Raw genomic sequence first — 15,622 nt, forward strand, 5'->3', positions numbered from 1 at the left:
AAAGAGGGCAGAAAGATTTAAACAATTCTAAAAGAAATAGACGAAGCAAGTAAGAGGGAGGGGGGTCCTAGGTTTATGATTAATATGGATCACATCAATGCAATACCCGGCAATTTCTCCTCAAAAGAGGGGTTGCACATGGTATTAACGCACTGGTCATCATATCCATATCTACCCTTCCCACCCCGTCAAGGTATTAAAGCGCGGAATAGTATCATTACATATTGCATGCTATTACCCGTCCAAATCCTATTAGTCTCAGAGGCATTGAGACTACAAATCCTAAAGGGGAGGGAGTTGGGCTTTTTCAGAGTTTCAAAAGGATAAAAATCTAGGCGACAAACAAAACAAACAACAGTTAAAGGGTGAAAAAATAGCAATTAAGGCTCAAGTAGGCCTCCTCATTCCAAGCAGCAAGTTATTTAGCATGACTTACAAGTACTGGTTAGGTCTTTAATAAATTAAAGCGTAGGATAGGCTGATTCATCACATATTTCTCAGATGAGGAGTCCGAATTAGCCTTGTCTGGTTGTAATTATCAAAAAACTTGACACAATTAATTACCTAATAGTTTGCCTAAGTGAGACCTATAGGCATGACCTCGAGCAAAGCGTTCTGATTTTAAAGAAAGATTACTGGTTTTATAAACAAAAGGATCTGCAGACTTTAAACGACCTTATGACTGATTTTAGACTTATAGACGAAGCTGATTCAATTGATTACTCCTATAGGCAAGTTGTCTAAGCGTTATTGGTTTTCAAAATGATTACATAAATGCAGGAGTCCTATAGGCATGGTAACTAGAATGGAGTTGATCATTATTAAACCTATGATTATTTGCCTAATGACATGCATATGTAGAAATGCGGAAAACCTAAGATCATGATTCTATATGCAGAACTTAGGCATAATTTCTAAGATGCAGACATGCAGAACTTATAGGCATAATTTCTAAGGTGCAGAAATGCAGAACTTATAGGCATAATTTCTAAGGTGCAGAAATGTAAAACTTATAGGCATGAGTTCTAAAATGATAATACAAAAATTCATTAATAACCTATAGGCAGGTTTTCTACCCTTTGCATGCATTCATCCCCATCCCTTTCCACTATCCATCCCCGATAGTTATTACAAATTATTACAAACCCGAATGAATCAGGAAAGAAAAGTAAAATTACATTAGAAGGTCCAGCTACAACCAAACAACCTAATTCAGACTCAAAGTCCAACAATATGAGATAAACCAACTTTCAGAATCGGATTCCCAAAGCCCTTCTCATATTTGGGATGTATCAAAGTTCCCAAAAGTCTAAAACGGCTTAGGGCAATGCTTACATACCAAACACATTGCAAAATTAAGAGCATAGTGCAGTGTGGAAATGTCAGCCCTCAGATGTCCAAGTTCAGAGGAAACTCAAGGTCCCAAAGAAAGGCTCATAAGAGGGGCAGAACTTCGAATCTAAGAGTAAGTGTAAGTGCACAGGGGGGGATCAGGGAGAGCCATGGCAGGCTGGTGGTTGTGTCCAGCAATTGGGAATGTTGTCACCCCCCTAACCAGCCTGTTAGCCAGACTTGGGAGTTAGGATCCATTGTGGATCAGGTTTGCGGCCTGGGCAGTAATTTGGATACTGCCAGGCCAAGAACATTAACTCAGGCACATACAAAGGAACAGGGGTAGGGATTCACAATAAACAACAGATGTAAAGAGAAAGTAGCATTTTCAATACAAAACATGAACAGCAAAGTAGGCAAGAGTGCTGAAACTATAAAATAAACACATATGGGTAAAGCAGAAAATTAAATTAGAACATACTAGTTTTCAGGGAAAACAAGTAAAATAGTAGCCTTGAAAAGACAAGTTGTAAGAAAACAGTTCTAAAGGATCTCAGAAAAAAGCAGATTGTTGAGAGAGTATTGAACTCAAAGCAATATTGTAAGTGTGTAAGTTGAAAGTATCTCGAAGTGTATGTGTAAAAGTATTGAATTGAGAATTAAGGGTGATCAAAGTGCAGAAGGGTCGTGCCCCCTTTATAGTGCAGAAAACAAGTGAGAAAAGGTAAGAAAATAACATTCAAATCAATCTACCTGTAGTTAAAGGATTCTGATTTAAACGGGTAAAAGCCAGTTAAGGAAAGAAGTTTTGATTAAAACCTTTTCAAAGTAGCACAAAAGGGGTAAATACATAGAAGTTATTTAAGGGAAAAGTTCAACAGTACACGGCTTGGAAAAATAAGGAAAGGGAATCAATCAAACAACCAGGGAAATCAAAATTACAAGTTCAATTCGAATGAACCAAGTTAGAAAAAGGTAAAGGAGGTTCAATCAAAGAAAATCAATAATAATCAATCAAACCCCCATTATAGGATTTCAGAATCAATCAATTAGTTGGTAAAAAACCTTTTGAAAGCAGAGTCCTTATATATAAAGCACACAAATATGTGAATACCAGAGGGGATTGTCAAATTATTTAGAAGAGAGTTTAATCAAAGAAAGGTTCAGAATCATAAGCAAGAAGAGGTATAAGTCTAGTTTGCAGACTCACAATGAGTTTGAGAGTCCAGGGTCCCAAAGTGGAACCCTAACTCTCACACAAAAGATCAACATTGCCAAGAAATCCTCAAATGTTAGGGTTTCGAATTGAGTCAGACAATAGAGGTGAGAGGGCAAGCCACTCGATAGAGGCTCAGGAGTCTTTTCCAAAGACTTATGAGAAACAAACAGACATGATACACAGTCAAGAGCATGGAGAACACGTTTTGAGAAAAACTCAGAACTTAAACAAGTTCAGAAGAAAAAGTGATACAAACTTAGGTAAAAACAGATGAATCATGCTTAGTAAGAACATAAACATAGTCCGGTAAAGCAAACAACACCAAAGAGCTCACAGTAAACACATATAGTAGAAGAGTAAGGAAAACATAACACGGATTAACATGCGAGTACAGGAGAAAAGAAAGTAGAAGAATAGTACATGCGTAGTAAAAGAAGTCATATGAGCATAACACAAACAAACACATATAAATAAAGAACAGAAAGAATCGGAAAGATATTTTGAAGAAACCTTTTAGAAATCCTAAATCGATTTTGAAAAGAGAATTTGGGGAAATCTTTAAAAAGTTCAGTAGACCAGTGACATATTCCAGATCTAAGAAAATAAGCAAGTAAAGAACCTTGGACAGCTTAGGGTTTCAGAGAAAAGCCTAGAAATGAGAAAGGTCTTGAGGAAAGTCAGAACCTGAGTCGAAAAGGCTCATATTGCCTGAATATGCCGGAGTAATAGCCGGAGAAGCCATAGATCTAAATCTCTTAGAAGGATCTGAAGAGATACATCGAAGTCGGGCCTTAAAACATCGAACATACAAGGTTGAGTGGTGGAGGGGAGTGAGTACCAATCATCCATGGCCTGAGAAGTCATGGATTCCGGCGGAGTAGTGGTTGAAGAGGGGTAGAAGGAGGCTAGGGTTTCGGAGAGTTTGAGAGAGTTTGAGAGACGAGAAGTTTCAAAGGCGGCGGGTCAGGTGAGAATGAGGGGATTAGGGTAGTCGTTTAGGTTTAATTAGGAAAGGGCGAGTCTTGGCCGTTGATCTTGAGTGATCAACAGTCCAGATTTAAGTGGTAGGTGGGGAACGGGTTGGGTCGTTTGTAATTGGGTCATGGGTTTGATCCAAATTGAAACTGGGCCGGTCCGGTTGGGGTTAGGACTGGGTCAATTTAAGGCTAAAATTGAAATGAAATGGGGCTAAATGTTAAATAGCCAGTTTTTCTTTTTATTTTATAAAAAATAGTAAAAAATAATTTTAAAAGCAAATTAAAAGTACTGACCCAATTAATAATATATAAATATTAGTTTAAAATATTGGGACCAATTTTACAATTATAAATACTATTAATCGTAAAAATAGGCTATAATTGTAATTATATGCAATTTAATCTTTTAAATACCAAATAAATTTGTAAAAATATACAAAAATTATCTTAACTATATTTTGGTATAAATATGAAAATAAAATAAATTATTTACCAAAATTGATGATTTTTGAAATAATTATGGATTTTGTACTGCTAAAATGGATAGTAAATTGATTTACAAACTCTTCAAAGGATTGGAAAAAAATACTAAAACACTTGGTTATGCTTATGTATGCATATATATGTTATTTTGAAAGTATTTTGACCATAAAAATACATAGGAAAAATTGGGTATCAACAGTCCCCCAGAGGCTACATAGTTAGGAAAAACTTCACATCTATTCTTCTCTGTCATGCGATTTTGTTCAGTCACTGCTAAATTGAACCCTCTACTCTTGTTCTTTCATGAATGGCGAAGTCACGTACCGCTTCTACAGCCGAGCGACAACTCAGACCAGTGATGGATCAACAACATCTTTAGATGCCTTGTGGAGGTTGGACATGTTCACTAAGCTCTTCACTACTACTTTCAGCTGTACATATTCTGAGAATCCCCAGGATTATTTAAACAACTATCATGAGGTTCTTAGGAACATGGGGATAGTGGAGACTAATGGGGTCGACTTTGCTACTTTTTGCTTATTTGGATCCGCCAAGACTTGGTGGAGAGATTATTGTTTGGCTAGACCGGTTGGGTCACCAGCTTTGACTTGGGATCAGTTTTCTCAGCTATTTCTGGAGAAGTTTCTTCCTGTCACTCAGAGAGAGATTTATCAGAGACAGTTTGAGCGTTTCCAGCAGGGTTCTATGACTGTTACTCAGTACAAGACCAGGTTTATTGATTTGGCCCGCCATGCTCTTCTTATACTTCCCACTGAGAGAGAGAGAGAGTGAGGAGGTTCATTGAGGGACTCATTCAGCCTATTCGACTTCAGATGGCTAAGGAGAAGGGGAGAGAGATTTTTTTTCAAGAGGCAGCCAATGTGGCCAGGAGAGTTGAGATGGTTCTATCACAGGGAGGTGGTTAGTGGTCTGACAAAAGGCCTCGTTATTCAGGAAAATTCAGTGGTGCCTTATTTGGAGGCAGGGATCTTTTTGGTAGGGGCCATCCTTCTAGGCCTTTTCAGTCAGCACTTCAGACTTCTCACGGTGCCCCGGGTGGCCGTGGTTCTCATATTCAGTATTCTAATCAACAGTCCTACAGTGCACCACTAGCTCCTAATAGTGCACCTCCGCTCCAGAGCTTTCAGGGTCGTCAGTTCTAGCAGCAAAAGGCTTGTTTTACTTCTGGCAACACGATGCATATTGCTAGATTTGTCCTCGAGCACCGAGCAGTTCTCAGCACCAGGTTTCCCTTGCCATGGTTCAGGCATCGAGTGTTCCACCGCCCGCCCAGCTAGCTAGAGGTGGAGGTAGAGGTGCTAGAGGTGGAGGTATTAGAGGTGGATCTCAGGCCGCTAGAGGTGGAGGCCAGCCAGCAGCAGGCCGTCCTAGAGAAGTAGTTTAGAGTGGTGGGGCCCAGCCCCGAAGTTATACTCTTCCAGCCAAACCTGAGGCTAAGGCTTGCGATGCAGTTATCACAGGTATTGTTCTGGTTTGTAGTAGCTTCAGTGCTATTTGATCCAGGGTCTACATACTCCTATGTGTCATCTTATTTCACACCGCATTTGATCATACCTAGTAATTCTTTGAGTGCTCCGGTATATGTGTATACACCGGTGGGTGATTCTATTATGGTAGATCGTGTTCATCGTTCTTGTATAGTTGTTATTGGGGGTCTTGAGACCCGAGTAGACTTATTACTTCTGGATATGGTTGATTTTGATGTCATATTAGAGATGGACTGGTTATCCCCTTACCACGCAATCTTGGACTGTCACGCCAAGACCATGGCCTTAGCCTTGCCGGGTTTGCCTCGTTTAGAGTGGAGAGGGACTCCTTATCATTCTACCCATAGTGTTATCTCATATATGAAAGCTCGGTGTATGGTCGGGAAGGGGTGTTTGGCCAATTTGGCATATGTCCGTGATTCTAGTGCGGAGGTTCCTTCTATGGATTCTGTGCATATTGTTCGTGAGTTTCCTGAGGTATTTCCTTTAGACTTGCCGGGTATGCCACCTAGCAGAGATATTGACTTCTACATTGATTTGGCTCCAGCAGTCAGCTCTTTTCTATCCCGCCATATCCTATGGCCCTGCCTGAGTTGAAAGAGTTGAAGGAGCAGCTGCAAAACTTGCTTGATAAGGGCTTCATTAGGCCTAGTGTCTCTCCTTGGGGTGCGCCGGTGTTGTTTGTTAAGAATAAGGACGGATTGATGAGGATGTGTATAGATTACTGGCAGTTGAACAAGGTTACAATCAAGAATAAGTATCCATTGCCGAGGATTGATGATTTGTTTGATCGGCTTCAGGGTGCCAAGGTATTTCGAAGATTGACTTGAGATCTAGCTACCATCAGTTGAGGATTAGGGCATCCGATGTCCCTAAGACAACTTTCCACACTCGGTACGGGTATTATGAGTTCTTGGTGATGTCATTCGGGTTGACAAATGCCCTAGCACCTTTTATGGATTTGATGAATCGAGTGTTAAGGCCTTACTTGGATTTATTTGTGATAGTCTTCATTGATGATATTTTGATCTATTCCCGCAGCCTGGAGGAGCATGAGCAGCATTTGAGAATGGTTCTTCAGACATTGAGAGATAGTCAGTTGTATGCTAAGTTTTCAAAGTGTGAGTTCTGGTTGAGTTCAGTTGCATTCTTGCGTCATGTTGTATCACTAGAGGGTATTCAGGTGGATCCGAAGAAGATAGAGGCAGTTAAGAACTGTCCTAGACCTGCATCAGCTACAGAGATCTGGAGTTTCTTGGGTTTGGCAGGCTATTATCATCGCTTTGTGGAGGGGTTTTCATCTATTGTAGCCCCGATGACTAGGTTGACCCAGAAGGGTGCCCAATTCAGGTGGTCGGACGAGTGTGAGGCGAGCTTTTAGAAGCTCAAGACAGCTTTGACTACGGCACTGGTGTTGGTTTTGCCCACAGGTTCAGGGTCATATACAGTTTATTGTGATGCATCTCATATTGCACTTGGCGCGGTGTTGATGCAGGATGGCAAGGTCATTGCCTATGCTTCACGGCAATTGAAGATTCATAGAAAGAACTATCCGATTCATGATTTGGAGTTAGCAGCCATTGTTCACGCATTGAATATTTGGAGGCATTATTTATATGGCGTGTCATGTGAGGTGTTCACGGATCACAAGAGTCTGCAATACTTGTTCAAGCAGAAGGAGCTAAATTTTAGGCAGAGAAGGTGGTTGAAGTTGTTGAAAGACTATAATATTACCATATTATATCATCCGGGAAAGTCCAATGTGGTGGCCGATGCTTTGAATAGGAAGTCAGGCAGTATGGGCAGTCTTGTGTATATTCCGGTCGGTGAGAGACTGATTGCTTTGGATGTTTAGGATTTGGCCAATCAGTTCATGAGGTTGGATATTTCTGAGCCCATCCGTGTATTAGCTTGCACAGTCGCTCGTTCTTCTTTATTGGAGCATATCCGAGATCGGTAGTATGATGATCCTTATTTGTATGTCCTTAGGGACACGGTGCAACACGGAGGTGCCAAGCAGGTTACTTAAGGAGACGATGGAGTTTTGAGGCTGTAGGGTAGAGTTTGTGTGCCTAATGTGGATGGACTCTAAGATTTGATTTTAGAAGAGGCTCATAGTTCCTGGTACTCTATTCATCCGGGTGCCGCTAAGATGTATCAGGATTTGCGGCAGCATTATTGGTGGAGGAGAATGAAGAAGGATATTGTTGCATATGTGGCTTGGTGTTTGAATTGTCAGTAGGTAAAGTACGAGCATCAGAGACCTGGTGGTCTGTTCCAAAAGATTGAGATTCCTGAGTGGAAGTGGGAATGTATCACTATGGACTTCGTTATTGGACTCCCACGGACTCAGAGGAAGTTCAATGCAGTGTGGGTACGAATCTAGTACAAGATGCCTTGGACAAGGTTAGGGTTATTTAGGATAGGCTTCGTACAACTCAGTCCAGGCAAAAGAGTTATGCCGATCGTAAGGTTCGTGATTTGGCATTCATGGTCGGTGAGCGGGTGTTGCTTCGGGTGTCGTCTATGAAGGGCATGATAAGATTTGGGAAGAGGGCCAAGCTTAGCCCTAGGTTCATTGGCCCATTTTAGATTCCTGATCGAGTGGGAGAGGTGGCTTACAGACTTGCGTTGCAGCCGAGCTTATCAGTCGTGCATCCGGTGTTTCATATGTCCATGCTTCGGAAGTATCACGGAGATCCATCCCACATGTTAGATTTCAGCACTGTCCAGTTGGACAAAGACTTGTCCTATAAGGAGGAGCCAGTAGCTATTCTAGACTGGCAGGTTCATCAGTTGAGATCGAAGAGTTTCCCTTCAGTTCGTGTTCACTAGAGAGGTCAGCTTGCCGAGGCATCGACCTGGGAGTCCGAGTCCGATATGCGGAGCTATTATCCCCATCTTTTCTACGACTCAGGTACTTCCTTCTTATGTCCAATCGAGGATGTACGGTTCTTTTAGAGGTGGAGAATGTGATGACCCAAAAGGTCATCACTTGTTTCAAAAATAAATTTTGTGTTCCGAGGCCTTACAACCTCTTTCTATCTCACCTCGATTTGCATGTACAGTCCTGGCACGTATTCAGAAAGCCATTACGTGAAAATCTATGAAAAATGATAAACATTTGCTTTTAAAATAAATTTAAGTTGACTTCGGTCAATATTTTGGGTAAACAGACTCGTACTCGTTATTTGACGGTCCCAGAGGGTCCGTAAGAAAATATGGAACTTGGGCGTATGCCCGGAATCGAATTCCGAGGTCCCAAGCCCGAGAAATAAATTTTTAAAGAAAATTATTTTCTGGAATAAATATGAGCTTTTGGAAATGAAATGTGTTTTGAATTTGATGGTATCGGGCCCGTATTTTAGTTCCGGAGCCCGGTATAGGTCTTATATGTGATTTAATTAAGCCTGCAAAATTTGGTAACAAACGGGGGTCATATGACGTGATTCGGAACCTTAGTTGTAAAATTTGAAACTTTGAAAGTTCTTGAGATTTTCTTTGATTTTGATGCTAAATTCATAGTTGTTGATGTTATCTTGGTGATTTGATTGTACGAGCAAGTCCGTATGATATTTTTGGGTTAGTCTGCATGTTTGGTTTGGAGCCCCGAGGGCTCAGGTGAGTTTTGGATAAGCCACGGAGTGTTTTGAACTTAGGAAGTTTCAGATTTTCAACTATTGTGTGTTACAGGTCTGCAGGCTTCGCAGTTGCTAAACCTGGCTCACAATTGCGAGCTCGCATTTGCGAGAGACCCATCGCAATTGTGATAATAGGCTGGGGCAGGAACCCTCTCATTTGCGAGGCTTATATCGCAAATGCGACGTCAACAGGGACCGCAAATGCAAACAATTGTTCGCAATTGCGAAGAAAGCAGGATTTGGCCTACCTTCGCATTTGCGAAGCCTGGGCCGCATTTGCGAGTTCGCATTTGCTAACCTAACTTCGCAAATGTGATATATGCACATGTGAAAATTATAACTTATCTGAAAATTCTTCATTTTTCAAACTTTCTCAAAACCTAAACACCTTTGGGCGATTTAGTTAAACTCAAAATCAAGGGTTTTCATGGAGGAAATTGGGTGTTTTGGGTAGAAGCTAAGTTTTTCAAATTTTGGGGATTTGGACCTCGATTTGAGGTTCGATTTCAAAACAAATTATATATTTAGGTTCGTGGAGGAATGGGTAACCGGGTTTTAGTTCGAACCTCGGGTTTTGACCATGTGGGCTCGGGGGTGATTTTTGACTTTTTGGGAAAAACTTTAGAAAACCTATTTTCATGCATTAGAATTTACTCATTAAGCATTTATTGATTTAGTTAAGTAACTTGTGGCTAGATACGAGCGAATTGGTGGTGGAATCAAGAGGTAAAGCGGTAGTTGAGGTTTGAATTGTGTTCGTGGCATCGAGGTAAGTGTTTGGTCTAACCTTAGCTTGAGGGATTAGGAGTCTTGTCTTATTTGCTATATGTTAATTGTGGAGTACAACGTATAGGCATGGTGATGAGTATCTATACGTCGGTGTCAAGCATGCCTGTGAGTCTTGTATTGTAATTGTTGTGACTCTGTAGTGGTTATCCGTGCTTCATATGAGAATTTTCATTATTGTTCCCTTGTCGGGACGTTGTTGTTATATTATTGTTTCCTTGCCGAGATGTTGTGGTCATATTATTATTCCCTTGCCGGGATGTTATTGTTATATTATTGTTTCCTTGCCGGGATGTTATTGTTATATTATTGTTCCCTTACCGGGATTCTTTTATGATTGGTGTTGATAAATAAAATGGAAGCAGGTTGCACTCCTGCAATGGTACTATATGAAATGGGAGTAGGTTGCATGTCTGCAACGGTACTCTATGAAATGGGAGGGGATTGCACGCCTGCAATGGTACTATATGAAATGGGAGCGGGTTGCACGCCTGCAACGGACTATATGAAATGGGAGCGGGTTACACGCCTGCAATAGTACTATATGAAATGGGAGCGGGTTGCACGCCTACAATGGTACTATATGAAGTGGGAGCGGGTTGCACGCCTGCAACGGTATTACATGTATACTTATTTCTTATTTCTTATCTTTTGTTGGAAATTGAATTATGGCGTTCTTTGAATTTCTCTATTTGTTTCTGCTGATTGTCTGATATACCCCGCAGCATATCCCCCCCCCCCTTCCCATCTTAACTGTAAATATTTGCTTTTATTTTCCGCTGTATATGATATAACTGCACTGCTTTATTTGGTAGTCTTGTCCTAGCTTCATCACTACTTCGTCGAGGTTAAGCTAGGCACTTACCAGCACATGGGATCGGTTGTGCTGATACTACACTCTGCACTGTTTGCAGATACTGATACCGGAGCATTTGGACCGTAGTGAGGGTGTTGTCTTCAGTCTATTCAAGTGACCCGAGGTAGTCCTGCAGACGTCCGCGGGACTTGACGTCTCATCCTATCATTTCTCCTTCTGTTTTTACTTATCTAGAGACAGATTTGTGTATTTTTATTTAGACCTTATTTGTAGTATTCTTAGATGGTCCGTGACTTGTGACACCAAATTTTGGGTAGTATTGTACTTCAGATTATGTAGAAATGTTTGGTTAAATGATTAAGTTTTCGTCTTCCGCATTTCTGTTTATTTAATTTATTCCGCTGATTAATCACTTAGTACTTTGAATTGTTGAACATGCTTAATAAAAAGGGTAATGATCTTATAATATTCGGCTTGCCTAGCTTTTACGAGTAGGCGTCATCACGATTCCCGAGGGTGGAAAATACGGGTTGTGACAACTAAGTTCAAGAACGTAAGGAGTAGTATGTGAAGTAGAATCACCCATGATTTTCAGAAAGTTTGTCAAAAAAGAATAATTTTTAACAACAATCACCTAACACAACAAAGCCAATAGATGTAGAAGAATAAGGAAAGAGTGTACCAAACTTCTTCGCAACCTGAAGAAGTAAAAGGTCTTGAAAATTATTCAGATCTGAAACCCTAGCTTCGAAGTGAACCTCTAAAAAAACTCTGATGAGTGGGTGAATCACAAGAATCTCATAGTAATTGACAATGTTCCAAGCTAATCGAGCAAGAGAGAAAAACCAGAAGAAAACTTCGATTATAAGACCGGCGAAAAATGAAAATCCTGAGAAACCAAAAAAACGAAATCGGCGAGAAGTAACACCACTGAGTGTGGAAGATGAAGAATCAACAATTTATCGGCTCTGATACCATGTTAAATTCGGAGTTTATCCGAATTTGACGAAGTCATGGTCAGGATTTTTAAAGAGAAGTGAGAGCAAACGAATAAAAGAGAAAACTTGTATATTGAAAATGAGCCAAAGGTTGTCCAGAATGTTCTTTATGCCATATTTATAGAGTGGGCCTAACATTACAAAGAATATAAATCGGACCAAATAAATAAAGAATAATGGGCATGTGGCCCAACTAACTAAACTAAATGCGGCTCAAATGTATACTTGTCATGTAACTCCAACAAGTTTGACAATAACATATTTGTAAATTTAGCTTAATTTGTTTGAACAATGGTTTTATGCGTTATGCCCCTAATTCTTTAAAAAAAATCGAGAAATATGGAAGTTTCATGGTGGGTGTTTAAATGAGAATTTAAAGGACACGTGATTGTTAGACACTGAAATTCCAGTCACTGGATTATTAATTTACTATACATGAAACCAGTTCTATTTAAATAGAGGACTACTGTTAATTCTTGGCAATACAAATCAAAAGTGGAAGAGAACATTATTTTTCTATATGTGTTGCGACCAAAAACACTCACGCAAGTGCATGTGATCGTCAAGTAATAGAGTAGTGAGTAGAGTATCGTTCCCACGAAGACTTATGATTAACTGTTGACTAATTCAAACTCAATTAATATGTCTATCCAAGAGGTTTTTTTTACAAAATAGAGATGTAATTGTTTTACTACCTAAACTACCAAGCAATAATCTAACTAGAGCAATTAACCAAACAAATAACAATTTCGAGTAACAAATAGTAGGAGAGGATATTCCAGGGTCACAGGCTAGTTAACAATCGTGTTATGTTCTTGGCTTAAAATGACTAATTGATTTATCCGGATTGTTGATTGACAGGGTTAATGTTACTCATAAGAATCTGTCGAGTTCTTACTCGCCTATTCAAGTTAATTCAATGCCTATATATCTATGGAATTAAGATTAACCAGAATGCATTTACAATTCCTGTATTTCAACCAAGCAAGGCAATTGGGTATATGTCTATCCCAATTGCTAATCCGTTCCCCGAGGCCCGGGTTCAAGAACTTGCTCTATTTAATTTTATATGCAATCTAAGGTTCTCACTTTCGAGTTCAACTAAAGATTCGTAGATAGTATTTCAATGTGAGCTACTCAGCAAAATAATTAAAAGCAGAATTAAATAAACAACCCAATATGATAAACCAACTTTGTCAAATTAAACTTCAAACAACAACATTCATGTTTTACCCATGACCCTAGAACAATGGGATTTAGCCACTCATACTAGTGTTCATCACAAATAGGTTCAATTTCATCACAAATAACAAAAACCAAGAGAAGAAAAGAAGAACTTGATGGTCAAATCTCCTCCTTGCCTCTTGCCTCTCTCTTTCTTGCACTCGACTATGAAAACCTTCCTTTTTCTTCCTTGGGCGAACTTGACTTTATATAGGTTAAGTGAGTTTTCCTCCAGATTTCCAATTCTGCCCCTAAATAACTCTTCCCGGATTTTGGACTAGCGCGACCGCGCACCTGGACGCGCTAGTTGGCTGAGATTCTGTCATGGACGCGCTAAAAGGAGCGCGGTCGCGCACCTGGGCGCGCATGTCCAATTCTGTGTTTCATCACTTCTTTTCCTCGTCTTCAAGCGTACTCAGCTTTGAGGGGTCTTTCTTTCTCCAAAATGGTTCCAATCACAACTTTTTAAGGCATCATATAGGCTCCTCATCCTGCAATGTATACAATTCACAATTAGAGCCTATTTTTCATCAATTAACCATTTTATGATATTGGAATATAATCAAGTGGGAGCATAAACAATCGCCAAATTACCTAGATTTAACCTATTATCAACACCCCACACTTACTTCATTGCTAGTCCTCGAGCAATCAAACTATACATTCTAAAGGTTCCTTCACTCAACCATTTCCCCTAACGCCCTACACCCAGATCAATTTACATACATTACGCCTAGCAGTGAACAATCCTAGCCTCAAAAGTCGACTCTTCAAGTGACATGCAATATTCATACTTCCTCAACGTACTCTACATAGAAGTCAAGACTTGCTTTTCCATCACGAATCATATGCCCTCACAATCACATCAACGAAAATTGAATTCAATCCACACATTCGCTTCATATGCTCACATATATCAAAGAAATCACTCACCCTCACAAAAGAGGTCACATGCATGCAATTGGTACCATAAGCTTGCCCTTAATGTAAATCTCTACTATTGTAGGCTTGCTCGACCCAAAATCAATTAGGACTTTTTCATGGTTGTAATGTGGGCTAAGGGACGGGTAGGATATACTTAGGAATATTGACCAACCCTCCTAAGCACTTTAACACATCACATGAGCAACTTTAGCACAAATTCTTCAACCCACTTCACTTCCACAAACAATATCACCCTACAAATACTCCCTTCTTTTTTAAGCACTATATTAATTCATACCCACCAGCTGGAACAAGACACAATGTATTCCTCTCTCTTTTATTTCAGTTTATTCTTCTTTTCACTCAATTTTCGCTAGTGGTGTATTAGTTTACAAAACAAGTGCACCTTTCTTTTTTTTATTGGTTCCACTCAAAAGCCACCCCACACTTAGTTCCTTCTTACTTCTTTTAGAGCTCATCTCACAATTAAAGTGATTTAAGAGGTAAAAGGATCAGAACAATGTCAATTAAGAACAAAAAGGGTATAGGCTCATAATGCGGGTGCCAAACAAAAGTCCATGGGCTCAAAAGGGTTAACTAGGGACAAATTTTATTTGTGACAAGCAATTAAGCTCAAAAAGATCAAAGAAAGCATAAAATCATTTTTCAAACTAGCATCACCTAAAATTTCGCTTCAACTCACATACCGGGCAAGTTCTTCACACAAGTACAATACATGGACTACACAAAAACCTCACCACACATGGCATAAGACTCATTCCAGATCAGTTCATCAAGATGCTCCGTTATGAGCATTCAATTCAGCAACAAACATACAGATTAAGGCACTTTAGTGAGATTCAACAAATAAGACTAAGCGTTAGACTCTAGGGTCGATTGTGTTCAGGTATGTCAACGCTATGGGTTCTCTTTTGATTCTCTAGATCGTAGCCCATTAACCTAATCTACAAATCGAAAAGAAAACTACCTATACCTGGTTCAAGTTAAACCCTTGGAAAAGAATCGTGGCCTAAAGAAAAACCAAGAGGGGGTTGCTAACTATCTAAGAAAAAAAATAAAAAATCTTTTTGGTGTTTTCTCTAGACTAACTTCCCTCAAGAAAATTGTCTAAAGGATCCGTCATCAGGAAGAGTCTACGTATTTGCCTTTTTGTTTTGTCGACTCAGTCTCTCAAGAATCCCGTTGACAGGGATCCATCGTTGGGATGAGCCATATATCTATTTTAAACTAACGATTCCTACTTAAAAGCATCAAAATTATCAAAGCAAAATGAAACAAAACAAAACCAACAGTCAATTGATACAATCACATACATACAATGAAGGAATCCCCACCCCACACTTAAAAATGAAGACATGTCCCCATGGCTTAAAAATTGAAAGAGCAGTGAGGTAAAGGAACTTCCCTGAAGGCTCACTCCTGGTCGGAGAAGGTGTCTGGGTTGACGTGGCACGCACGACCCAGAGCTCGCAACCAGCCCATGAATTTCTTTTCTGATTTCACTTGTCGGTCAGCTACTGCATCTACTCGAGTGCCCAAATCAGTTATGGAGGTTCGCAAACTAGCCATCTCTGCCTCCATCGCAGTAAAACGGGACACCCGGGCAGCTCCTGACGATGTTGGCCTCCCAGATGGTCCTGCTGCTGCCACATTTTGCTCCTGAGCCTGCGGTGGTGTCCCCATGTTCTCCTC

The sequence above is a fragment of the Nicotiana sylvestris genome, chromosome 10 (genome assembly GCF_000393655.2).
Source record: "Nicotiana sylvestris chromosome 10, ASM39365v2, whole genome shotgun sequence".
In the NCBI taxonomy this organism is placed as follows: Eukaryota; Viridiplantae; Streptophyta; class Magnoliopsida; order Solanales; family Solanaceae; genus Nicotiana; species Nicotiana sylvestris.